Source organism: Staurois parvus, unplaced genomic scaffold (assembly GCF_062004578.1).
Source record: "Staurois parvus isolate SC_StPar_1 unplaced genomic scaffold, SC_StPar_1.0 ptg000264l, whole genome shotgun sequence".
NCBI lineage: Eukaryota > Metazoa > Chordata > Amphibia > Anura > Ranidae > Staurois > Staurois parvus.
In genome coordinates, this window is record NW_028318060.1 from 4,533,954 (window position 1) to 4,561,581 (window position 27,628).

The 27,628-nt window shown below is 41.4% G+C and overlaps 1 protein-coding gene across 2 annotated transcripts in view; it reads left to right on the forward strand.

Annotated features, from left to right (window-relative positions):
• Positions 1-439: 439 nt before the first annotated feature.
• The window catches only part of COL19A1 (collagen type XIX alpha 1 chain), an 895,475-nt gene continuing 868,286 nt past the window's right edge, over positions 440-27,628 (forward strand). For both annotated transcript variants that reach the window (XM_089681326.1, XM_089681327.1), the window contains exon 1: positions 440-738. The gene's annotated coding sequence lies outside the window, so the exon portion shown is untranslated. The remainder of the gene's footprint in view (positions 739-27,628) is intronic.

Genomic DNA, 27,628 nt, shown 5'->3' on the forward strand with positions numbered 1-27,628 from the left:
TCAAAACGAACTTCTTTCAAGTTGTCATTATGGGGTATTGTTTGTAGTATGTTAAGGAAAAAAATGAATTGAATCCATTTTGGAATAAGGCTGTAACAGAAGAAAATGTGGCAAAAGTTAAGCGCTGTGAATACTTTCTGGATGCACTGTATCTGCAGATTTTCTGCGTGTTATCATGCAAACATGCATAAGTCATTCAAAGAATTGTACGCATCTAAACGCAAGTACTTTAGGTGTTTGCTTTAAGCAGGACATTGCATTCCGAGCAGAAAATACACATATGCCCACGTGAGTGAAGCCTAAATGGGGAAGCAATAAATGCCATGAGTCCCCTGAGCTGTGTGTAAAGTTAATAGCAGACACACATAGGTGCAGCTTGTGAATGAATAAAACATCGCCTGCTTACTGTAAATCCCCCTGCTAGTGATAGATGGAATGTAGCAATGCTGTGTGCTAGGGAAGGCCTGTACAACATTGCCACTTGGAGGGATCTTAAATGTATCCAGCTGCTACTAAAAAGGGAGATTGCTCAGATTTTGTTCCCCGAGAGCAATGTGCTGGTTATCTGTGTTGGTGGCCGTCCTGTCTGCTGACTGAGTGGGAGGATCACACTGGGAGACTAATAAGGACAGAGCTGATTCTACCCTCTCCCACTCTTTGGGAGGCTGAATCCAGTAAGTTCAGCACTTGCAGCTTTGTATCATTTTGACTGTGGGATTTTATTCAAACAGATTAAAGGTAAGATAACACCGGCACACAGGGCTTGTCGTGCTTTCAGAGCCGTTTGTTCTTTTTTTTATTATTATTATTTTTTATGCTTCTTTGAAAGTTCAGCCTTCAGCATTGCTGTTCTGAAAAACATTATAAGATAAAAAAAAAAAGATCAGGTTTACATTAGTAAAGTGATGACATTAAGGATGAAAAGAACTATTTCCATGCAGGCGAGTGACACTAATTAAAGTTTGTGTGTTTGCTGATTAGGGAGGCCTAGATTGAGTTCAGAGCCGGGGCTTTTAATTGGGGAGAGAGTGCTGTGGAGCAATTCATTTTGTAGAAAGAAATGATTTGTGATGCCTATTAGACACAGACTGTTAAAGTGTTAACACAGCACAGTGGTACCGCAAGCTGGGAAAAAAAACAAAAACCCTTGCTGTCATTTTATCAATTTATCTTGATGTCACTTGCCACACGCATGTCCCCATCAGATGCACTTAGGTAGAGAAATGATTAGTGGCAGGTCAGGGATAGGAAGTGCATGGCATGGGGTGACATGGGATCATTCTAGCAGCACTAAATAAATCCCCAAATAACAGGATTATTTGAAAACAGTCATCTTTCACAAATGATTGCGTGCAGTCACGCCTGTTCTCTCAACTGTTCGCATATTATGGATTCACCTTTCCTGACACTATGATGCTGTTTGAATCGCTGCAGGCGTTTAATGACAGATCAGTTGTGCATTGATAATTTTTGGGAAGGGTACGTAATCGTATCGACTTGCTATTGGCTGCGCACACAACTCTCACTGGCGTGCTGATATTCATCTTACTTCATATTTAGCCTCGTGAAAGATAGCCCTTGAATTTTTAAGGATTAAAGACAATGCTAATGGTTTTCTTTTGCTCTGATCGTGTCCCAGGAGAAAATCCAGTTGATCATTTCCTTCTATTGGGTTCCTCCTTGCTGTCACATTTTCCAAATGTTTGGCTGTTTTCCATCCTCTTCACGTGCTAATCGCTATTTATTGATGTGCTACGACAGCCAACACATTTGCTGTTCGGTTTTGATTTAACTCATTGGTGTATTGCTGATCACTTTTAACTTGCAATGATCATACATTTTAAATTGATTTTTATGATACATTTTATTGTAGTTTCTGCTTAGAACAGACTCTCAGGAAATTGTTACTTTGATCCGACATGTGCTGCATTCTTGTCAGGTTCAATTAACAATCTAAGTATATACTAAGGAGGAAACTCACATGGTTTAAAGTTTAGGCTGCCAAACATGCTCTTGCGAATGTTGAAAAGGTTAAGGAGGTTGGCAGAGCGAACGCACAGTGAGAGATGATCATCAAGACTAAGCTAATCAGAGCATTATGAGATGGCTTGGGATCCGGAAGATTTTTCTCCATCCCATCTGATCCTAGTAAAGTCTCCTGAGACCCAGCCAGAGACTCCATGCTTTACTCACAGAGCACTGCATTGGGTCATCCAGCCTGATCTGCACTGACATGATTCATGGAGGACAGGGAAATATAAGTGTGAGCAATCCGTCTCCAGCCACATAACATACTACATGCACCCTATCGAATGTCAGATACATGCTATAAATACCTGATCTCTTAATAAAGAATGACATGTTTTCGAGTGACTTATGAAATAAAGGAACAGATAGTAATACTTGAAATATAGCAATGACCTGTAAAAATCAGCTGGCTGCAGAGGAGGGACAACGTATCAAAGTGTTGCTAAATTCACGTCTCCTTTACATGGCCACAGTAGAAAGTTGGAAGACGCAAGCAAGTTTTGATGTTGTAGTAAGATGAAATAGTCCCAGCACGGAGACCTGGATGAAACAAACTTTGCTAGGTTAGACAGGTGTGATCTTACTACTAGGGTGGTTGTTGTCCAGATAGTGGGATTGGACCGCCAGTTGTCAAAGTGTATCTAAAGCAATTTTTTTTTCAATTGGATACAGCAGTGAGGGGATTAGAACCCATGTCAAGTTTGTATTGTTAATCAAATATAAATAGATAGGTGCTACATTTGCCCAAACAGTAAACTTCATATAGTGCAATAAGGGCAAGATTAGTACCACCTGAGGGTTAACTCAATTTTGGTCCATGCAAAAAATGTTATCCTACAGCACCTGATGTTCCCAGGTGGTCTCCTCTCCAGATACTAACCAGGTCCAATCATGCTTAGTTGACAAAATCAGATGCATTCAGGGTGATAAAATGGGGGTTTCAATATCTTTTTGGTCTAAGCACATTTAGCTGCTCATGGCCACATCACCCTGAAGGCACTCAATCTTGTCTGATTGCGAAAGCTAAGCAGGGTCAAGACCTGGTTAGTACCGGGATGGGAGACTGCCTGGGAACATCAGGTGCTGTCGGCTAAATTTTTTTTGCATGGACCAAAATTGAGTTAACCCTCAGTTAACTTGTACTTATTGTATTATATAAAATGTATTGTTTGGGCAAAGGTAGCGCCTATCTATTTATATATTATTTGCATGTTGTAAGTGTCAATCACACTTAATTAGGGGCAGCTTCAATTAGAATAGAATAACATTGAGGCAAGATTTGTCTAGGATCACTACAGTTCGCCCAAGTTTTGGGGGCCTTACACTATATAGAGTGATTAGTTATTGAAATAAATAAATAGGGATTATTTGTATATACACATCCCTTCTATATTGTATTTTGAGATATATATATATATATATATATATATATATATATATATATATATATAGCACCCACCTATTCTATCTTTGTTTCTATGTTTGTATTGTTGTCTGTGCCCCCATTTTGTAGTGTGCTCCCTACACTTGACTACACTCAACTAGAGATGAGCTCAGGTGTATTCAGAACCTTGTCCTATCCTACCAGGAAGCTGTCAATGCACAAATCCAATCACAAGTGGCCATGTTATTCCAAGCCCTTTGTATACGAGTGGGTGTAGGACAGGGAATATCTCATGATTGGATTTGTGTAGTGATGCTTCCTGGTGGAAAATTTCAGGTGGGTTCCAAGTACATCTGCACTCATCTCTGCACTTATTGTTTGTAATCGTTCATTTTCACATTTCAAGGCTCAGTCACTTGTACACTGGGCACCCAACACTCAAAAAAGTACATGAGGTATTCTTTAGCATAATTAGGCATTTGTAGCCTTATAGACTTTAATGGGAATGCTTTTAAATGCATGTCGCTCGTGTTTCTACACATATTTTTACTACTGAAAAATTCCTATTCTAGAACTGCAATCTTCCCCTTTCCCAGGCAAGTAAACAAGTGCCCAAAATGTGGGAAAAGTGCATAAACATTTGAACAAAGCTTGTAAAATGCTTTAAAAACACACAAAAAAAAAACCCTACTTCAAAATCACCAGAAATACGCTTTGGTTCAGGTGTTAATGCAAGCCTAGGGAGATTCATTCTCTATTTATGACCTGGTCACCACTATCTTTAATAATGGAAGTGAGGGAAAATCTAACATTTTGAGCTGTCACCAGAGCAGGGATAGAAGGGAAATCTTTCGAAAAGGGACACCTGTTCTTGTGGCAACTGTTTAAGTAAGAGGCATTCCTCTTGCCTTTGAGAGATTTTCTATCACTACGTGTGTTCACTGGAGAAGAAGTAAAGAAAATCTTCACATGGTTTAACCATTTGGCTTTAGATATATAGTACTATAAGAGGAATTTGGTCCTGTGGTACTGTAACTGCTGACTTTTTTTTAGAAATACACTTACTGTACCAGCCTATGGACTATGACTGTGCTGTGGGACTGGTCCTACAGCCTTCTGGGACATGTGTCCCAGGAGGTTGTGGTTAGCATGGGCTGGGCTAAGCTGATGTAACTCTCACCTAGGTGAAATGTTGCAAGGAATGGTGGGGGGAAAGGGAAAGGATGAGCATTACTTTCATTTTTATGTGCAGGTCCACTTTAAGTGATGTGATTTTGTCTGTTAAAGGCACTTTATAGCCTAGTGCACTATCCCTTTTTGCAAATAATGAAGTTTCATGGTTATACCAAACTTGACCCATGTCATTTCTTAAGCTGGCTATATATGGATCATATTTTCTGCTTCCCCAATCAGGTCAATGAATGTATCAATTAATCAATCACTGTTCAGGTATTTGCTGTCAGAATACAATAGCCAGCAGGGTAATCATCCTTCTTAGCAGATTAGCATGTATGGAGCAATCTGTAAGGTCTGGTTGACATATATGCAGCGCATTTTTGGTGTTTTGTGTTTTAGGATTGTTTTATATTTATTTATTACAGGCACTTATATAGCACCATCAATTTACACAGCGCTTTACATATATATTGTATATTCACGTCAGTGTACAATCTAAGGTCTCTAACTCATATTCATACATACATATACTAGGGCCAATTTAGACCAGAGCCAATTAACCTACCAGTATGTCTTTGGAGTGTGGGAGGAAACCAGAGTACCCAGAGGAAACCCACGTAGGCACAGGGAGAACATGCAAACTCTAAGCGGGTGGTGCTGTGGTTGGGATGCATTTTAGCTGTGGTACCATTGAGCTCTATAGAACATGTGTTGTGATGAAAGCTCATCAAATATGCACCATGCAGGCAGGGCTAGGACAAGGGGTGGGCACGAGGGACAGCTGCCATGGGCATAGCAGAGTAAGGGGGCAAAGAATGAACGCAGGGTTGTACACCCATCCTACAACATGCTTTAGCAGTAGGGGTGGGGGTGCAGTTTTGAATCCTTGCCCTAGGTACTGGATGAACCTGTCCCAGTATTGCATGGAATTTTTTTTTAACAAACCACTCCTAAGACACATAAAATGCACAGGTGTGAATGGAGCCCAAGATATTTTTTGTTCAAGCTGATAAAAAGAAAACTATGGGTGTATGGCCAGCCTTATTTTGAGGCATGGCCATATTGAATACTGCCAATTTTAACTCCTTAAAGATTCATCAGCATGTTTTTTCAAAACATAATTTGCATACAAACAAACTTTGCAAGGGGATGCAAGGATGTGCAGCTGGCACATAACTTTATATTGACATATTGGAAACAGGGATTGCAAGGTACAAACTTTGTTTTTGCACTTGTACATAAATGTTACCCACTAAAGAACTTGAATAATTGCAACAGGAAACCTTTCAGGCTGCATTCACACTATAGTTTTTTATGCACAAAATTGTGTGATTATGCTTGTATTTTTTAAACCTGCAGAAATGCATGTCACATTTCAGGTGTCATTCATTGTTAATGACACCCAAACAAGCAAGCAGAAGCGGGGCTTCCAGTACAGCTAAAAACTCGCCACTCACAAAGGTGCATGAACTATTTTGCCATGTTTGTCACACACAGGACAGCCGTTTGAAATAAATGAGCAGCCCTATGCGTGTAGCACGACAGCATGTAAAAATGATGTGTTCTAGAAATGTGGTAAAATATGTGTTAGACCTCATGTACACTGCTGCTCCTAAACGTGAGTTTAGGAGCTTTTGAAGTTTTTTGCCAAAGCCCCTGAACTCAACTCAATAAATGTCTGTGTGCCCGTGTACCCATAGGCTTTTAGCAGAGATTAGGAGGAACAGACTTTAGGGGCAGTTAAATGTTCCTCTTCTGAATGCGGAACAATCGCGTTTAGGAGAAGAACGTTTTGGCCAAAAAACGCCAAACGTGACAAAAACACATCTAAACGCTAGCCATGTTTAACACTTTAGTGTTTTGTCATGTCTGTGGAAAATACTCTGGACAATCAAATAAATAAATGCCCAAGAGCTAAATGCAGTACCGTGTTTACATGCGGTTTTGCCGAATTTTCTCTCAGAGAGAGCTATTATTTTACCCCTGTACAAATCATTAGCAAGACCTCATCTGGAATATGTAGTTCAGTTTTGGGCACCAATTCACAAAAAGAACATTGGGGAACTGGAGAAAGTACAGAGAAGGGCAACCAAACTGATAAGAGGCATGGAGGAGCTCAGCTATGAGGAAAGATTAGAGGGACTGAATGTATTCTCTCTTGAGAAGAGGAGATTAAGGGGGGTATGATCAACATGTATAATACATCAGTGGTTCATATAGTGAACTCGGTGTAGAGTTTTTCACCCTGAGGTCATCACAGAGGACAAGGGGGCAATCTTTACGTCTGGAGGAAAATACATTTAATCTCCAAACATGGAAAGGTTTCTTCATAGTAAGAGCTGGGAAAATGTGGAATAGACTCCCTCAAGAGTTGGTTCTGGCCAGCTCAGTGGATTGCTTTAAAAAAGGCCTGGATTCTTTCTTGGATACACAGAATATAACTGGTTACTAACATTTATAGGTAAACTTGATCCAGGGAATATCTGATTGCCTCTCAGGGGATCAGGAAGGGATTTCTTTCCCAGCAGGAGCAAAGTGGATCATTCTTTGCTGGGTTTTTTTTTGCCTTCCTCTGGATCAACTGTGGGTATAGGTATATGGTTGAACTGGGTTGACTTTTGTCTTTTTTCAGCCAGACTAACTATGTAACTATGAATTTAGTGTTTTTCTGCTGCCAGGAGAGCTAAATGGCTAGGGGAGTTCATGTGCACATGAGGACTTACAAGTGTACATGAATGCATGCAAAAGCCCAGCTCCCTATGCATTGCACTGCAGTGGCATTCATTTTTAATGGCACCCCGATGTATGTAGACAGCACATCATTGCGCACGTGACCACAGTGCACAAATGTGAGGCATCTGTGTGTTGTAGCGCACTGCATTGAGAAAAAAGGTACAGGAATGTTACAACCAACAGTACTTTGACAGCCCAGACCACAATGCATGTTACAGTGGTGTTAAACCATACCTCCCAAATATGAAACTTGAAAATGAAGGACACTTGAGGATGGGTTTAACCTGTGGTGAGCACATGCAGGAGTCTCACAGACACATAATCCTTAGCCTAATCATTAAAAATGAATTAAAAAAAGCTTTCATTAGGCTGCATTCACACTTGGGTATTTTTTAGCTTGAAGCTCCAAAAAAGCTCAAACTTAAAAAATCAGTTGTTCTCTATGGTGCCTGTTCACACCTGATTGTGCAAGCAGGCACCATAGAGAACAATTAATTTTTTTTAAGTTTGAGCTGTTTTTGGAGCTTCAAGGTACAAAACACTCAAGTGTAAATGCAGCCTTACATATGGTTTTGCTCACACTGAAAGTAGACAAAGCTGACACTGTCTGAGCTGACCTTAAAAAAGAACTTCAATAAATTAGTCAGAGACTGCACAGCAACCAATGAACACTTTGGTGAGAAGTATGTAATGCACAATATAGTGTGTATAGTGCAGGAGTATGTAAGACAGAGTGCAGGGGTCAGGGGTGTGTAATGCCATGTGTTTAAAGATCAGAAGTATGTGATGCACAGAGTGCTGTTGTCAGTGTTGGGTTTAGGAACACATAATACAGATTGTATGGGTCCATGATGTGTAGAACACATAGTGCAGGGGTCCACGGTGTGTAATCCACATAATGCAGAAGTCTGGCGTATATAATGTATAGAGTGGAAGTCAGAAGGAAGAGAGCAAAATTAATACTGCAGGAGTGTGTAATGTTAAGTGTAAGGTTTAGGAGACTGCATAATTCCCCCCTCAAGCAATGCTGTCTACCCACTTTACACTTTCAGCTAAAATACACACTCTGCCCCCCCCCCCCCAAAAAAAAAATCCAGAAATAATCTGCACACTTACCTTTTCCAGCACAAATCCTCTCCCTCCTTCTAGCATAGATCTTCTCCATCTCAATCCTCCCTTCCAGCACAATTTCCCCACCAAAATCCTCTTCCACCAAATTTCCCATGTAGTACAAATCCCCTTTCTCTCCAAAAGCACGATTTCCCCCCTCCCCTCCAATTTCCCCAGCCTAGCACAAATCCTCCCCCTGTCAAATACCCCTTCTCAGCATAAATCCTCTCCAACTTTCAGTACAAATACCCCTCCTCACCAAATCCCCCCCAATTACCCACTTCTAGCACAAATCTCCTTATCCCCCCTCATCTAAATTCTGCCTCCTGACACAAATCCCCCTCCCAGCAAAAATCCCCCACCCTACAAGAACTGTTAATGCCTAGGGGGTCAAGGCGTAATTGCAGATTGTTTGCCTTTTGTCATGCATGCAAAAGAAAAGTGCAAAACAACTAAAGAGTCAGGGGACTGTTGCGGGGTGCGAAACCAGATAGTCGTGTTAGATTTTGGGCCGCACCCACTGCTCTGTGGACCACTGAGAGTGCAGCTGGAGAAATGCAGGGGACAGTACAGTCTCAGCAACAGGCAGTGAGGTCAGGAAAGACATTGGCAGAGCAGGAACTCTGGACAGATAGGGATCAGTACTGCTCTTCAACTCACTAGCTGACAAAAGTCCAAGTTCATGCAGGGGTGGACAGCAAGGCTGGCAGAAGCAGTGGCAGGGTGGCAGACTGGAGTGGACAGGGAGCAGTTGTGAGCTGCCTTCCACTGCATCTTCGCTCATGAGCAAGCAGGAGAGGACCAGTAGTCACCAGGTTGCATGATCTGCTGCTGCAGAGAAGCAGGGAGCTGCAGCTGTGGGCTTGTATACTGTGCACCTTGGAAGAGAGAGCAGGAGAGGTGTGGGGAGCAGCAGTGGAGAGGCTGGAAGAGTCCAGGGAGGTGGCGGCCATCTGGATCAGCAGGGTTTACTCAGAGCTCCTGGGTGCCCTCCATGAAACCAGTTTAACTGGCAGCAAATACTGTACAGTTGCAAGAAAAAGTATGTGAACCCCTTGGGATTACGTGGAGTTTTGCATGAATTGGGCATAAAATGTGCTCTGAACGTCATCTAAGTCACAACAATAGAAGAACACAGTCTGCTGAACATAATACTACACAAACATTAGATGTTGCCATGGTTTAATTGCACATAACATGTAAACATTCACAGTGCAGGGAGGAAAAAGTATGTGAAGCCCTAGTTTAATGACTTCTCCCAAAGCTAATTGGAGCCAGGAGTGAGCCAACCTTGACTCCAATCAGTGTGATGATATTGGATATGTTGCTGACAGCTGTCCTGCCCTTAAAAAACACACACCGGTTTTGGGTTTACTGGTTTCAAGAAGCACTGTCTGATGTGAACCATGTCTCGCAGAAAAGAGCTCTCAGAAGACCTACGATCAAGAATTGTTGACTTGCATGAAGCTGGAAAGGGTTACAAAAGTATCTCCAAAAGCCTTGATGTTCATGTGTCCACAATAAGACAGACTGTCTACAAATGGAGAAAGTTTAGCACTGTTGCTACTCTCCCTAGGCTTGGTCGTCCTGTAAAAATGACTGCAAGAGCACAGCGCAGAATGCTGCATGAGGTAAAGAAGAATCCCAGAGTGTCAGCTAAAGACCTACAGAAATCTCTGGCACATGCTAACATTTTTGTTGACACATCTACAATAAGGAAAACATTAAACAAGAATGGAGTACATTCGGAGGACACCACGGAGGAAGCCATTGCTGTCCAAAAAGAATATTGCAGCACGTTTGAAGTTTGCAAAAGAGCACCTGGATGTTCCACAGCACTACTGGCAAAATATACTGTGGACAGATGAAACCAAGATTGAGTTGTTTGGGAAGAACACACAACACTATGTGTGGAGAAAAAAAGGCACAGCACACCAACATCCAAACCTCATCCCCACTGTAAAACATGGTGGAGGGAGCATCATGGTTTGCGGCTGCTTTGCTGCCTCAGGGCCTGGACGGATTGTTGTCATTGATGGGAAAATGAATTCCAGAGTTTATCAAGACATTTTGCAGGAAAACGTACGACCATCTGTCCGCCAACTGAAGCTCCGCAGAGGATGGGTGATGCAACAGGACAATGACCCAAAGCATACAAGTAATTCAACAAAACAATGGCTGCAACAGCACAGAATATGCCTTCTGGAGTGGCCCAGTCAGAGTCCTGACCTCAACCCGATTGAAATGCTGTGGCATGACCTTAAGAGAGCGATTCACACCAGACATCCCAAGAATATTGCTACACTGAAACAGTTTTGTGAAGAGGAGTGGTCCAAAATTACTCCAGATCTTTGTGCAGGTCTGATCTGCAACTATAGGAAACGTTTGGTTGAGGTTATTGCTGCCAAAGGAGGGTCAACCAGTTATTAAGTCCAAAGGTTCACATACTTTTTCCTCCCTGCACTGTGAATGTTTACATGTTATGTGCAATTAAACCATGGCAACATCTAATGTTTGTGTAGTATTATGTTCAGCAGATTGTGTTCTTCTATTGTTGTGACTTAGATGACATTCAGAGCACATTTTATGCCCAATTCATGCAAAACTCCATGTAATCCCAAGGGGTTCACATACTTTTTCTTGCAACTGTATATACCTTTCACAGTCCCATGGAGACAGTGGAAGCCAGAGTTGGAGGGGCAAACTTGGGAGGTCCTGAAGTGACTTGCATGTTCTTCCTAGTGTCTGTAACTGCAAAGTGCATAATCAGTTGCTAGGACACCGGCGGTCCTAGCAACAAATGACTGAAAGGAAGACTGAAGTGAGGGGGCGGCAGAGAGTGCAGGCATGCAGGAATGCTCACTGGGTGTATTATGTGAGCATGCACTGCATCCATTGAGAACACCCCCACTGAGTGAAACCAGCTGCTAGAACTGGTTCAGAGACTCCAGCCCAGATCCACAGCCCTTGACTGACTTGAAATCTCGAGACAGTCCCGCGGAATCCGGGACAATTGGGAGGTATGGTTAAACCCAAAAGCAAACATATTTTACAGCTTACTAATTCTTAGATGTGATGGCTGCATATGTTTCCTTTTTAGGTGTTCTTTCCTTTATTTTCACCTGGTGATCCTGTCAGTAAGTCTGTGTTTTTTTTCAACACAACAAGCGGTTTTGCAGATGTACCAATTAGAGGGTTGAGACAGACCATTTACAACTGACAGGTGTGCTTAGAATGATTAGCTTCTATTCATTTATGTAAAACCTTTTATCCTTTAACTGCTTATAAAGTATTCGCTGGAGTTTGGCGTCATTTTGTTAGTGTGTTTAAATCTGCTAGTACATTAACATTCCCCTCCCCCCCAGGCTGAAAATGCTGCAGTCCAAAGGTGCCCCTGCTCTCCTTCATCCAGAGTAGTGGCACTCTAATACAGGAGGTGTGTTACTGGCCAGATCACTAGGTGAAAACAGAGGGGGAAAAGCCACCAAATCCAATTATTGAATTAGTCATAATAAAGTACATTTTTGCTTTTGGGTTTAATGCCGCATTCTTGTATCACAACAATGTGTTTCTGCCGTAAATCACACCTATTATAGGTTCTGAGGACAAGTCGAGTGAAATGCATTGAAAAAATACATCAGCAGCCTTTACTTTCAGCAAAAGCCACATGTCATAACTGTCATTAATTCAAGATATAGAGAAATAATGATCAAATGGCCCTAGAAGACTACAGGTCCCTCCAGGATTTGTGCTGAAATGGAGCCCAGAATGACTACATCTATAGCAATGACCAGTCCACAGGCTAGTGTATGCCCTGGGCTAGAACATTGGATCATAGTGTTTGTGGACAGAGGACAGGCTGTGCAGAGAGCAGCAATCTTATAGCTTAATCCAAGGAATTCTGCTCCTTTCAATTATATTCATGCTAAAGCCAAGGGGGTTGGTTACTGACTTTTAGAAAAAAAAACTAATTACTAATTTAAAGAGAAGTATAGCAGTTAAAAAAGGAGTGTACAGGTCGACAAATTTCAGTAGATCCTCTATTGTTCTTTGTTAATCAAGCAGAAAAACCTTCAAGAACATTGCACTTCCTATTGGGAATAACAGGGAAATTGTCTGCTACGCACTAAACGGTGGATTTGCATGTCATATTACAAAAGATCTCTTGAGGGTCGAATCACTGTGCAGCACATGATTACATTTCCTATGAATGGTATTCTTTACTCACGTTTTACTTGGCTTTTTATTGTGTATTTTTTATATGATTTTACCAGCTGTCCTTCATTTACAGTTGAACTCTAGGAATTATCCTGTTTTTATATCTTATATTGGTCCAGCCTGGTAAAATACAAGACGTTCTCTGAATGGCAGAGGTGCTGAGCTAGACCCCAGTGCCCATGTGATCATTATACAGATGTCAAATCACTCAAAGAGCACCAACGTGAATTTCTGTATCCCCAGTGGCCCTCCAGAATTGAGATATGAAGAATTAGATGTAACCAAGTTGGACCAATGGAAGTTTAAAGAACAAAATGACAGATCCTGGACTTCAGCTTTAAATATTTTATGAATATAGCATACTCTGGCAATGTTAAATATTCATATGGGATGTATTTACTTCAGCACCCAGTTATGTATAGTAAATTTTTTTTATACCTTGGGATTTTTTATTGGTCCATTTTTTCTTAATTTTTAACTGTTTTGGTGGCTTTTTTGTAATATTTTTTGACTTAAAGTGTTACTAAACCCAGGACCCTGCATTCACTATATCTGGTCTCCCACAGCACACAGAACATAGAAATGCAATTATGTTAGTAAATATAAACAGCTAAATACCTTTTCTCATCGGCTGTTAGAGCAGTCTTGTGACTTCTACCAGTGTTCAGTAGAGCACTGGTTAAAGCTTGTAGGAGGAGTTTTCTTTCTGCTCTAGGAGGATGCAGAACCCCTGACCTCTGTCTGGACAGTGCTGATTGGCCCTGTGCTGATCACATGCATTCTCCCAGGAAAACAAAAAACCTCTCTAACAATACACACTAAACTGAGCATGTGCATAATGGCTATGGTTCAGTCTGTCTTATAAGGAGATAAGATGTGGACATTTGAAAAAGAGGAGGGTTAATAAGCAGTTGAATGGAAGGTTGTCAGTCCAACAATTAGTGAGTGATGCTGGAGGGTCATTGGTTAACCACTTGCCCTCCTGATAATTTACCCCCCTTCCTGACCAGGCCATTTTTTGCTATACGGCGCTGCGTTACTTTAACTTACAATTGCGCTGTCATGCAATAAAATATATGTCCTTTTTTCCCCACAAATAGAGCTTTCTTTTGGTGGTATTTGATCGACTGTGCATTTTGAATTTTTTGCACTAAAAAGAAAAAAAGACCGACAATTTTGAGAAAAAAAGCAATATTTTTGACTTTTTGCTATTAAACATGTCCAGTAAAAAAATTAAAAAAAAAACAAATTTTTTCATAAATTTAGGCCAAAATGTATTCTGCTACATGTCTTTGCTAAAAAAAAATCCCAATATATGTAAATTATTTGGTTTACGTGAGAGTTATAGCGTTTACAAATGGCAGTATATATATACAGGATTTTTTTTTCTTTTTTACTAGTAATGGCAGCGATCAGTGGCTTATAGCGGGACTGCAGGACTGCGGAGGGCATTCTGACACTGAGGGGAACTGACTTGATGTCACTGACATCCCCAGTGACACCAATACAGTGATCAGTGCTAACAAAAAGCACTGACACTGTACTAATGACACTGGACAGGAAGGGGTTGACATGTGAAGCGATCAAAGGGGTAACTGTGTGCTGTGTGAGTGTTTTGCAGAGCCATACAAAGCAGTGTGCAGGAGCTGACAGGGCAGAGATCTGTGTTGTTTATAAACAGGTCTCTCCCCCATTAGAGATACTTGGCGATCACCGAGTGCCGGCGAGAAATCACCGGCCGGGACCCGGTGATTGACAGCCGAGGCCGCAAATGGCGGCGCAGGTAGGGCTTCTACCCAGAACTGCAAAATCACGTGTATATATATATATATATACACGTGATTTTTCACACCTGTGCCTCCCTGTAGCAGTATTTCTGCTATAGGGCGGTGCGGAAGTGGTAAAAGGATACGTTCATCTTTTGGACAAAAATAATTAATGCACATGTTTTCGCAGGTAAAAAAATGTGCATTTATTATTTTTGTCTGCAGGAACCTGCAAATCATTGCACCAGTGACCAGTAGATCACATGCAGGTCTGCAGACCTGTCAGAATATCTGCTTGCAGTACAGGATGTACAGCCAAGCAGATATTCTGACAGAAAGCTTCAATGAACTACCATAGTGCTCCCCAGTGCCGTGTTAGTTAATTCAAAACAACAATCCCACAGCCACTAAGGCTGTTGGGGCTTGTTGTTCATTCATCCACGGAAGTCTGTGAATGAATGACGCGGCTGTGTAGGCGGAGCCCCGTACGACTGCGCTGTTTTCAAATCTGACAGGTAGTATGGAGAAACTTTGGGGTGGAGGGGGGGGGGGGGCGTTGAGCATGGCTGGGCTGCAGCTATGGGAACATGTAACATTCCCAAAGGTGAACTTTCCTTTAAGAGTCTGAGTTATTCCACTGAGTATATTTAACACTTTGAACTATAGGCTGCTGGTATCTATGGGCAAGGTTTGGAAGATTGCTGATAATAACTTGAATTCAGGAACTTACACTGCTTAAACTTGAACTCCAAAGTTAATGATGTACTAATGATCAATACAGAGCTGTGTTCATTTGTGTCTTTCACATCCGCTTGACATTTCGCATTAACTGTGTTTTATATTTATGAGCAAGCACTCAACTGGTTGTCAGACTGGGTTATCTTTGAAATAAGGTGATGGATACAACATAGTATCACATGCTCTGCATAAGTAGGTACTGTATGTTCAAGCCAAGACTGAAGATGAAAAGAAACCTGTACTGAGAGAAATAGATTGCCATTGTAGATCTGGCTTTAACAATTTGTGAGTCAATGATCTGGAACAAATATTTAGATCAGAAAAGTCAATGTGAATTCAAAACTCACATTGGTGGACTCATTAAGCCATTGATCTGGCATGGCAGCTGGGAAACTGGCATTTTCATAAAGAGAGGTCAGCAATGCCAGCCTCCACAATTCCTCAGTATAGGTTTTTTTAAAGCAAACCTGTGCCATTCCAGCCACACACAAACTCAAGGTAGATAATAGTGTTTATGCATTTAGTTTGTCTGTAAAGGCACCTGGCTTATGTGAAAAATGCTGATTAAGGCCCCTTTTACACGGGGTGGATCCATCTGCAGATCCACTTGCTCAGCAGGGGATCTGTCTGCTGATCCCTGCTAAGCAAGCAGATGACAAGTCCATGTTTGCTCTGCTTATGCAGAGCAGACACGGACACAGCCTGCTGTGCTCTATGGGCTGTCGAATGGAAACGGATTGCCTGATCGTTTTAATCCAACTTCCATCTGATCCGATGGATGGAAGGGGAATGGATCCCCATCCGTCACTTTTTGGGAGATTGGATTGGTTGTCAGCAAGGTTTAAATGGACTCGTCCATTTACACCCGCCGCTTTATAGGGGAGAATATAGGTTCCCATCAGGTCCACCTGAAAGACAGGCAGGGGGACCCGATTGGAATGTCCATGTAAAAGGGGCCTTACAGGGAAAAGTAACCCAATTCCTGCAAATAGCTTTCTAATACAAAATCCTCTCTTATATGAAAAGAGGTATAGACTCCAGAGAGAGAGAGATATCATTTTACCCCTGCACAAATCATTAGTAATACCTCATCTGGAATATGCAGTTCAGTTTTGGGCACCAAGTCACAAAAAGAACATTGGGGAACTGGAGAAAGTACAGAGAAGGACAACCAAACTGATAAGAGGCATGGAGGAGCTCAGCTTTGATGAAAGAATAAAGGAACTGAATTTTTTCTCTCTTGAGAAGAGGAGATTAAGGGGGGATATAATCAACATGTATACATACATTAGTGGTTCATATAGTGAACTCGGTGTAGAGCTATTCACCCTGAGGTCATCACAGAGGATAAGGGGGCACTCTTTACGTCTGGAGGAAAAGAGATTTAATCTCCAAACACGGAGAGGTTTCTTCACAGTGAGAGCTGTGAAAATGTGGAATAGACTCCCTTAAGAGTTGGTTCTGGCCAGCTCAGTGGATTGCTTTAAAAAAGGCCTGGATTGTTTCTTGGATACACAGAATATAACTGGATACTAACATTTATAGGTAAAATTGATATAGGGAATATCTGATTGCCTCTCGGGGGATCAGGAAGGAATTTTTTTTCCGTGCAGGAACAAATTGGACCATGCTTTGCTGGGTTTTTTTTGCCCTCCTCTGAATCAACTGTGGGTATAGGATTATAATTTCCTTTTTTTTTATTGTTGAACTGGATGGACTTTTGTCTTTTTTCAGCCAGACTAACTATGTAATTATGTAATACACTCTTCCCTGCTCTCCTCATATCCCTATTCTGACTACAATTTTCTCTGTTACACATTGCCCGATTTTCTGGGTAAGCCAGGTGCTTTACAGAAAAATGAAGTGTTCCAGACGCTTGGCTAGCTACAAGACTGCTTTAGGCCTCTGTACATAATACGCAAAAAACAACGCTCTTACAGGTGTTTGATTTTTTTTTCCAACATCTAAATGCACCTCTATATTGGCCTATGTGGCATTTACAGGTGTATTAGAACAGAAGCACTTACAGAGTAAAAAAAACAATCACTTGCACTTACAGAAGAGGAGCAATAGGGCAGAAAAAAAATGCTTGATGCCCGAAAATGCGCCTAAATACCAGACGCGTTTGGCGCTTGAGCATACATTCATTACAATGGCCAGACTATAATAATATTCTGGCCAGTGAAATGTATGACAGCCCAAATACTTGATGCAACTAAACATGTTTGCAAAACGCAGCTTTAGGCACATTTTTCTTTGAGGCCTTAAGTGTATCTAAACCCAGAAAAAAATGATAGCATTACAACTTACCAGTCCTTAGATGTGATGACTGCATTAGTTTTCTTTACTTTATTTTCATCTTTTTGACATTCACACACTTCCTGTCCTACAGTGACAATCGTACACCACAGCGATGTCATCCTAAGACACAGAGTGTGTTTTGACTATATGTGAATAGGTGCAGCATGGTGCAGCGGCAGTAAAGACAAAGGGTCCAGTTGCAGGTAAACGCAGAGAATTGTATTGCAGAGAATGACAACTACAAACAACCCCAGCGGGAGAGCACTGCTTAGGGTAACACTCACAGTTCAGTTCAATGCAGAGGTACAGCACCGACAGCGTCTGTCTTCAGATTGTGGAATGCGTCCTTGCTGGTCCAGTCCCAAAGGAGAGGCTTCCATGAAGGGTTTCAAGTCCTTAGCCTGTCCCTATTCATCTGGAACCTTTCTGTCAGGAATGGACTCACCACTGGTGGTACTGTGGCTCACTTGCAGTACCAGCTCCTACCAGAGGGTGCTTTCAGCAGCCAGGGTCTCACTCCTGCAATCAAGCCATCACCTGAGGCTGATTGCAGGAGGTCTATTTAAGCAGGACCAGGCTTGCAATAAGTGCCTTGGTGTTGTTTCCCATGAGCCCCTTTACCTTGTATCCTGTGTTCCTGTTCTTCTGCCTAACTGACTTGTTGCCGACCCTGCTTAATCCTGACCTCTGCTGACTTCTCCTGCTCTGACCCCTGGCTCGTTTGACTACTCTTCTGGACATCCCTATTCTGATCTGAACCCCCGCTACCGAACCCGGCGAGTGACCTGACTACCCTTTGCCTGCTGCCTTGCACATATTAGTATTAGTTAAGGTTTGGTTTTGTTTGCACTGCGTTTGTTTATTTTGTGCAGCTAATAATAAATCTTATTATTATTTCACCATACTTGAAGCTTGCTGTTTCCCTGTGTCAGTCCACACATCTCTGGTCATACCTGGATCCCTGACACTTTCCCTGCTGTTATCACTTTCCCTGATAGGTGGGTGTTCTTTCCCTACTCTCACCACTTCAAAAATGTGTGCCAAAACCTGGAGGCAGGGACTTATAAAGACTCTGCTGACCCAAGATGACCACCAAGGGTCACCTGGATGCAGCATAGCCAACCAGAACTCTGCCTTCAGGGACCTGGTAGCTATAGAGAAACCATGTTTCCCCTGACTTCCTCTCCAGGCTGTGGGACTGCTTGGGTCGAGCGCCACCTACAGTAGAGAAATCAGACTGCACCTGTCTACATACATAACACTGCTTGATCTATGTAGCACCTTTTTTCTCTTCATCATATCAGGAGGGAGTGTTTTATAGTCTATGGATATAGCAGGAAACATTGCTAATTGACAACTTTGTGCTCTCTACCTCTGGACCTCCAGACAAGATTTCTGTCTGGATGAACGTGGTTTTTTTTTTTTTGCACTTTTAAACAGATATAACAAAATGTTATCAATTTTACATTTAACAGATCTAAAGTCACTAGATTAAACAACTGCAATAAAGTAAACCATAGAAAAATTGTTTGATTCTCCCACCAACACAGACATTGTTGATGGAGAGGGGATACCTCTCACAGTGCTATTGGTTTCTGCCAACGGGGAGTCTTCAGTAATGGCACAACAAAATGCTCACTGCTGGTGGCTATAGCCACTGGCAGTGATCATATGCATAAAATCTGGCAGGCTGATGTACTAAAGATGGGATGACTTCAGTGCAACTAGCCTGCCCATAGATGGATGGAATATTGGCTGGCCCCTGCTAAAACGTTAGTCTACCATGGAAAGAAAAACTGAAAACTAAAGTATATGTGATATAGTCAACTCTGATCATTGTAGGAGAGCACACTGAGTTGCCAGCATAACTAGAGAACTGACCATGCTATGCTCTCATGCCTAGTGTGGTCAGTTTTTAATAGGATAGCAGAGGGACTGGCAGGAACACCAGGGATTGCTCACAAAGAAAGCAATACAAAGAGAATAGGACTTTTTTCATACAAGTACATGCTACAGCAGGCACAGGGGTAACATATTTTTAACTGTCCTTTTGCCCACACCACTGATCTCTCTGTTAAGCACTGTGATGAATAAAGAATCTTCAGCGTCTGATACAGTTTTCAGTGTGTAGGCAGGTCAGCCTTGAGTGATTTGTACCCTGTATGCTGTTTCTAGTGTGTTGGATGCCTGGTCTCCTGTTGCACTTTGTGGTTTCTTCTGCCCACCACAGATGTGGTGGCTAAATTAAACTTTTTTTCAGTGTTTTCCTAATTATTTTCACCTAGTGCTCCTGGCAGTAAAACACTTTCTGTCCTATGATGACAACACTCACTCACCATACTATATCTATGGAACAGCAGTGTTGATACACACAGACTGGAAATGTGTAAGGAGTACAAAACACCTCCCACACTCCTCAGCTCCATAGCATAAGATGAGTTGTAATGTAGTCCTTAACAATGTCCCTGGTACTGTTGTTGGAGATGACACTGCAGAGTGCACAGGGCAGTACTAGATTTCTGGCAGGATCAACAGTTGTTTTTTTTTCTTTGCATATACTGCACAGATAAAACAAAACATTTTCAATGGTCTATTTAAAGCTGAACTAAACTTTAAGAAAAACATTATTGGAAGCAAAGTTTTTTGCAGAAAATACATGCAAAATCTCTTCTGCCTGTTTCTTTTTGTGTTTTTCTAGCATTTTTTTTTTTCAATTCTCTCTGTACAATGTACAACGTTGTACGAAGCCCATGTCATGTAGTGTACATACCTGCCTATTTCTAGCATCTCTGCGCAATGTGTAGGTGTTAGATCATCAGAAGCTACGCTCTGGTTGAATCTGGTTGAGGATGATGGGGAATTTGGAAGGAACAACTTAGTGACTGATAGCCTAGATCAGGGGTGTCAAACTGGTGGTCCTCCAGCTGTTGCCAAACTACAAGTCCCATCATGCCTCTGCCTTTGGGAGTCATGCTTGTAGCTGTCAATCTTGCAATGCCTCATGGGACTTGTAGTTTGGCAACAGCTGGAGGACCACCAGTTTGACACCCATGGCCTAGATGGCTCAGCACTGGAGGAGATCACACATGTAAGAGAAGTGTCTCATAATGTGTGAGTATGTTGTGGATGCCTGCACATTATGACAAGAGCTCACCCTCCATAGCAGTCTTTTCATCCACTTTAACAAAATAAAAGGAAGCAAATAATTTCATTGTCAAGGTTTACATACACAATGGGTGCTCTGGCTGTTATTTTAACCTGTTCCCACCCGGCCAATAGCAGAATGATGGCCAAGTGTGACTCTCGTCAATCCGGGTGAACATCATATGACATCATATGACGTCCTTCCTGGATCGCACTGTGGCAAGATCTGTCATCAGTTGTGTACCTCAAACACAGCCAATGACAGATCTGTGTACCAGCCCATTGCCAGTACCATGTGACCTGCTGTGGCCAATCACAGCAGGTCACATAAGAATTGTAAACAATGGATGGCTTCCTTTCATGCTATCCATTGTATACAATTGTGTCACTAGCTGTGATTGGTCACAGTGATCACATGTACAGACTGGGCCAATCACAGCCCATCTGTGTCATGTGATTAGCTGTGCACAATCACAGCTAGTCACAACAAAAAAACCTGAATGAATCAATTTAATTCAGTTAAATGCTAAAAATGTGTGAAAAAAAAATTGATCACTTCCCCAAAGCAGTACAATGTTTCTATGGTAACTTTATACTACTCTGATCACAGTGTATTATGAAAAACAAATCTTAAAAAAAAAGAAAAAAGTAGTAAAAATAAAAAATAAAAAAATTGAAGAAATTTTTTTTTTTTGTACTGTCACCAGTTAGAGTCCCTGATCACTGCCACGCCAGTTATATGATGGAGCTGTACTGCACTGGTGACAGTGCAGTGGATATAAAAAGTCTACATACCCCTATTAAAATGTCAAGTTTCTGTCATATAAAAAAATGAGACAAAGATAAATCATTTCAGAACTTTTTCCACCTTTTAATGTGACCTATAAACTGTACAACTCAGTTGAACAACAAAATGAAATATTTTAGGTATAGGGAAGTAAATAAGAAAAACAAAACAATATGGTTGCATAAGTGTGCACACCCTTAACTTCTTCACGCCGGCCGAACGACATTTGCGTTCTATTAATAAAGAACATTTGTGCTGAGAGTGCACACCCTGTGCGCTCCCAGCACACATGTCCGGTACTCACGTAAAGGTCCCGATCTCCTCTTTCGATCGGGACCTTTTCCGATCATGTGACTGCCGTCATGGCGGTCACTTGACCCTAAGTCCCGCCTCACGGCTTCTGAAACCCTGAAAGGACCGGGAGGCGCCGGGTCCAAGGGGTTAAACTAATACTTTGTTGAAGCACCATTTGATTTTATTACAGCAGTCAGTCTTTTTGGGTATGAGTCTAGATTGTAAGCTCGAAAGAGCAGGGCCCTCGAACCCCTCGTGTATCACATTGTATTGGTATTGTTCTGTCACATGTTCTGTCCCCCTTTGTAATGTACAGCGCTGAGCGAACTATTGGCGCTTTATAAATACTGTATAATAATAATAATAATAATAATCTGCACGGCACATCTTCACTTGGCAATATTTGCCCACTCTTCCTTGCAAAAACACTCCAAATCCGTCAGATTGCAAAGGCATCTCCTGTGCACAGCCCCCTTCAGATCACTTCACAGATGTTTGATCGGATTCAGGTCTGAGCTCTGGGTGGGCCATTCCAAAACTTTAATATTCTTCTGGTGAAGCCATTCCTTTGTTGATTTGGATGTATTCTTTGGGCCATTGTCATGCTGAAAGATGAAGTTCCTTTTCATGTTCAGCTTTCTAGCAGGAGCCTGAAGATTTTGTGCCAATATTGATTGGTATTTGGAACTGTTCAGAATTCCCTCTACCCAGGATCAGATTGCCCATTTGGAAACTTGGGCACTGCCTGAGGGCAAGGGGTCAGTAGGGGGCCCCATGAGATGCCCCTGGTACCTTTTTCATAGGCTTTTTTGAGTTTGGGCAAGGACACAGGGGCCCCATGATCCTCTATTGCCCGGGGACCCCATGAGTTGTCAGTCCGCCCCTGCCTCTATCTTGACTATGGCCCCAGTTCCAGCTGGAGAAAAACAGCCCCAAAGCATGATGCTGCCACCACCATGCTTCACTGCGCGATGGTGTTCTTTTGGTGATGTGCACTGTTGTTTTTGCGCCAAACATATCTTTTGGAATTATGGCCAAAAAGTTCAACCTTGGTTTCATCAGACCATAACACAATTTCCCACAAACTTTTGGGAGACTTCAGATGTGTTTTTGAAATATTTAGCCGGGCTTGGATGTTTTTCTTCGTAAGAAAAGGCTTCTGTCTTGCCACTCTACCTCATAGCCCAGACATATGAAGAATATGGGAGATTGTTGTCACATGTACCACACAGCCAGTAACCCAGACATATGGATAATATGGGAGATTGTTGTCACATGTACCACACAGCCAAGAACCTGTTTTCTTCTTTTCTTTTCATCAGTTTTGGAGGGGCGTCCAGTTATTGGTAATGCCACTATTGGCCATATTTTCTCCACTTGATGATGACTATCTTCACTGTGTTCCCTGGTATATCCAATGCCTTGGAAATACTTTTGTGCCCTTCTGACTGATACCTTTTTAACAATGAGATCTCTCTGATGCTTTGGAAACTCTGTGAACCATGGCTTTTGCTGTAGGATGCGACCAAGAAAATGTCAGGAAAGACCTACTAGAACAGCTTAACTTTAGTTGGGGTTAATCAGAGGCACTTTAAATGATGGCAGGTGTGTCGGGCTTGATGTGAATGGGAGCTAAAGTGGTAATAAACCCAAAACCAAAAAATTTAATTTACTGCAGCTTACCAATCATTAGATATAGTGGCTGCATCAGTTTTCTTTTCTTTGGCTTTGGCTTTTCCCCTGTGTTTTGTCTGATGATCTTGCCAGTAATATACCTCCTATATTAGTTAGACACCACTCAGGAGGAGTGAGAACAGGAAGCACAGCAGACAGCAGCACTGTTACTTGAGGGGACTGGAGTGTAAATTCCCATACACACAATGAGAATATCAGACAAATGATTGTCTGTTTTTTTTTTTTTGTTTTTTTTTTGTTGCATGCTAGTCTCATATTGAAAGTGAAGAGGTTAATAAAGTTACAAAAATTCTTGTATGACAGAAAAAAAATTTAAATGATATAATGTATTGTATTTTTGGACAAAAACTGTACTGAATAAACAAAAATCATATGATCTGGTATCATACGAGAAACATTTTCGTGCTTGTCCCTTCTGATAATTTCGGATGAAAGTTGTGTACTAACAATCAGATTATCATAGATCTCTTGAAAAGAAGTATTTTTCATACGACTTTCTGATTGTGTGTACTAGGCTTTAAATGTATTAGCAGAGCATTAACTAATTGAAGCCAAACTCCAGCTCACACTTTATAACCAGTTCCAGCAAACCTTTTTTTTCCTTTTTGGGATAAAGGTTTTACATAAATAAATAAAAGCTTAGCATGCTAATCATCCCTGTCCTTGGTAAATGGTTTGTTTCATCCATGTAAACCAATACATTCTGTTGGAGAGTTTGAGCTTTTATAAAACAACAGATTTGCTGGCCAGATCACCAAATGAAAATAGAAGACAGAAAGCCTAAAAAAAAGAAAACGAATCCAGCCATCACATTTTAAGAATTGATAAGCTGCAATATAATAAATGTTTGCTTTTGGGTTTAATACTGCTTTCAATCGGCTGCTGAAAATCTTAAAAAACTGAAGGTTTAATATCACTTAAGCCAATTTAAAATGAAGGAGAGAGTAGGAAATTGCTTATATTCCTGGATTTTACTTTTGTTTTTACTGTCTGTGCCCCATTTCGGTTATTTTCCAGAGACGCAACAGGAAGTCAGAGGAAAATAGGAAATCTCTGAAAAGTGAGGGCAAATTTTCTCTCCTCTTTGACCGTTGTGTCCCTTTTGGAAGATTTTCCATTACCCCTTGCTTCAGAGACTATTGCAAAATGTCACAAAGAGAGGATGAATCCACTAAGTGGTGTCAGAAACAATGCTAAACGTCTGACGGAGCAAACCCTGCCATTTTCTATTTAAGAAAAAAGAAAAAAAAAGTGGCTTTATTTATTTATTTATTTCAGGTACATATATAACGTTGTCACTGTATGCAGCGCTTTACATATATATATATATATATATATATATATATTGTACATTCACATTAGTCCCTAACCCTCATGGGGCATACAATCTACATTTTATAAAAAATATCTATGTCAGTGCAACCCTGGAGGTAACACGTAGCCTGTGAGCCAATGGACAGCTTCAGTTTAAAATCAAATTTCTTTTTTCTCCCCATTATACTTACCTAGGTAGATGAAGCATTGGTCTGATGCTGCATCTGTCTCCCACTGGCTCTAAGGGTGAGAACTCAGCGATCACATGATTGCTGATCACTGAGTTCTCCCCCTCCGCTCTCAGCAGGGAGTGGGACTGTCAGTCACCACTGTCTGTTCAGCCCCTCCCCCCAGTGCTCACTGGAGCTCTGGGCTGTGCAAGGGGTGGGAGCGACTTGCTCAGGATCTCAGCGCTTCGCTGAGAGGCTGAGCTAGGTTCCGTTCCAGATTCTGGAGTGGATCGTGACTGCAAAGTTGCCATATTTTTCCAGTCTGGACTGGTGGAATGACGTCCACTAACAGTGGGCTTCAGAAAAGAGGGTCACAGGAGTGCAGAACAAACTGATCCACAGAAGTACAGCCAAAAGAGCTTTGGCTGTACTTCTCCTTTAAGTCTAATAGGTGTATGACTTTTTGACAGGTTCAAGTTATCACAGCATTGCTGAAATGATTTCCCTTCTCATTGTACAGATGCTTGAAAGCAGAAGGAAAACATTTTTCCATCTGTAACAAAGCCCCCTTCATATTGGCAGGAGACCATTGTGTATGATCTTTGTGTACGTCTGCATTGCTCAGCTACTGTTTGGAGAGCAGCCAGCTATGAGATCTTTCATCGGACTGAATGAACGATCTGCCTGTGTATGCGTACTATTGGAGGACAGAAATCCTTCAAATAAATGCATGACATGTGTGCAGTACAGATCAAAGGAGACGGGCCTCTTAAATGTAGTTGCTGAAACTGCTGTAATTAATACTAATTAGCTATAGAGTAATGACTAACATTCTACAAGTGCTTTCCAGGGCACACACCAAACTAGACTGGACTGTGGCAAAGCAAACAAGACACTCTGACAGAAGTCAATAATGTATTCAGGAAAACAAAAAATTGCCACAAGTCTCTTAACTGATCATTCTTAATGACTATAAAGTAAAAGCTGAGAGCAGTCACGTTCTCAGGTCTGTAATTGCTAAATGAGCTCATGACTTCAGACATAAGGGAAAGGATGACAGATGTCCTTTAAAAGTAAAGGGAAGGAGCAAGTGACTTTTATTGACAAGGGCATAGGGTGCAGACTCGGAGAGAAAATAAGCAGGAATAGGAACAATCTTAGAAATTGCTCCTGAACTGTCAGGAATGCCAGCCGGTTCATCTGATCACTGGGAAGGAAACTTCAGCACAAGCAGATCAGCACTTCAGGGACCCGCTCAGAGAAAACAGCTGCCGCTAGTCCACAAGCCCCTGTAAACTTCTCATCCTTCAGGAGTTTTGTATAATTAGTAGCTTATATCAGTTTACACCGAATAATGAGCCTGTTTTGTAACATTTACAGTACATCACATATAATCCCAAACATTTCATAAAATAGATTGGCTGTGTAGTTTATGAATGTTAATTCCATGTTGTATGGTTAATATGTAAATCATTTTTGCTTTGGAAAGATGAATAACATCAGGTTCATTGGAGTGTCTTTATATGGAAGAGCCCATTAACACTTGCTTGCTTTTCTTTCGTAAACTGCTTTTACGGCAGGAAATGCATTTTAAGTAGAAAAACCTATTCGTTCCTATGTGGCTCATTCAAATATATGTGCTGCAGCTTTTTTACACAAAAATATAAAAACTTCTTTATTGAAGAATTGTTGCACAAAAATGGAAAACAGGGTACAATAAAGTACAATATAAGGTTACGTAAACAGTGGCATACGGGAGTTAGTTTACTAAAGGCAAATAGACTGTGCACTTTCCAAATGCAGTTGCACTCTGCAAGTGCAGTTGCTCCAGAGATTAGTATAGTAGACAAAGCTTTGTTTTGCAAAGAATGCTCAATCACATGCAAGAAAAATAAAAAAACACTATTTTTGCTTGCACATCATTACATAGTTATATAGTCTGGCTGAAAAAAGACAAACGTCCATGCAGTTCAGCCATTAAAAAAAAAAAAAAGTTATAATCCTATACCCACAGTTGATCCAGAGGAAGGCAAAAAACCCAGCAAAGCATGATGAAATTTGCTTCTGCAGTGGAAAAAATCCTTCCTGATCCCCCAAGAGGCAATCAGATATTCCTTGGATCAACTTTACCTATAAATGTTAGTATCCAGTTATATTCTGTGTATCTAAGAAACAATCCAGGCCTTTTCTAAAGCAATCAACTGAGCTGGCCAGAACCAACTCTAGAGGGAGTCTATTCCACATTTTCACAGCTCCTACTGTGAAGAAACCTTTCCGTATTTGGAGATTAACTCTTTTTTCCTCCAGATGACCTCAGGGTGAATAACTCTACATGGAGTTCACTATATGAACCACTGATGTATTTATACATGTTGATCATGTCCCCCCTTAATCTCCTCTTCTCAAGAAAGAATAAATCCAGTTCCTCTAATCTTCCTCATAGCTGATCTCCTCCATGCATCTTATCAGTTTGGTTGCCCTTCTCTGTACTTTCTCCAGTTCCCCAATGTTCTTTTTGTGAATTGGTGCCCAAAACTGAACTGCATATTCCAGATGAGGCTTTACTAATGATTTGTACAGGGGTAAAATGATATCTCTCTCTCTGGAGTCTATACCTCTTAATACAAGAGAGGATTTTGCTCGCTTTAGAAACCGCAACTTGGCATTGCATGCTATGATTAAGCTTGTGATCTACCAGAACTCCCAGATCCTTCTCCACTATTGATTCCCCCAGTTGTACTCCCCCTAGTATGTATGATGTATGCATATT